The following is a 495-nucleotide window of genomic DNA, read 5'->3' as shown; positions in this document are numbered from 1 at the left end:
CTTGCTTGCTTGCCTCTTTTTGCTTCACTTCTCTTCTTTCACTTAGAGCCAGGCTGATCACATCCTCCAGATAGACGGAATTTTCCTTTTCCAGTCTTTCCAATGTTTAATTCCTCCTTACTGGCACCTCCATAACCAAGTCCAAATGAAAGGCGAGCCTCTTTGACCCTCTGCCCTCCCTTTCCTGCCTTCTCTTCTCCTGGGTTTCAATGGTTGATTGAACGGTGTGTTAGGTTCACTGAACTTGGTCTTGGCTTCAGTTCTACCCAGAGACAAAGTCGGCTTCCAGGCCAATTTCCATATGAAAGCAGCCGAGATCTCTTTCCTCATTTTGGAATTCCAGGCATCACCCTGGGCTCCGACTTCTCAGACTCCAAGTTTTTACCCAACTTTTCCCCACCCCCACCCCTAATCTCCTCCCACTCCTGTTTCTTGGGCCACCAGATTTCCATTTCTTTCAGCATGCCACTGTGGGCCTGAGAGAGTGTCTGTGAA

The 495-nt window shown here is 48.5% G+C and overlaps 1 long non-coding RNA gene across 1 annotated transcript in view; it reads left to right on the top strand.

Moving 5' to 3' along the window:
• The first annotated feature begins 470 nt into the window (after positions 1-470).
• The window catches only part of LOC112934324 (uncharacterized), an 80984-nt gene continuing 80959 nt past the window's right edge, over positions 471-495 (top strand). Inside the window, exon 1 of the long non-coding RNA XR_003237885.2 lies at positions 471-495. This exon is cut by the window's right edge and continues 48 nt beyond it. This is a non-coding gene — a long non-coding RNA (uncharacterized lncRNA).

This window comes from Vulpes vulpes, chromosome 5 (assembly GCF_048418805.1).
Source record: "Vulpes vulpes isolate BD-2025 chromosome 5, VulVul3, whole genome shotgun sequence".
Classification (NCBI taxonomy): Eukaryota; Metazoa; Chordata; class Mammalia; order Carnivora; family Canidae; genus Vulpes; species Vulpes vulpes.
The sequence above is the reverse complement of the archived record's forward strand: the minus strand, read 5'-3'. Positions and strand labels throughout refer to the sequence as shown.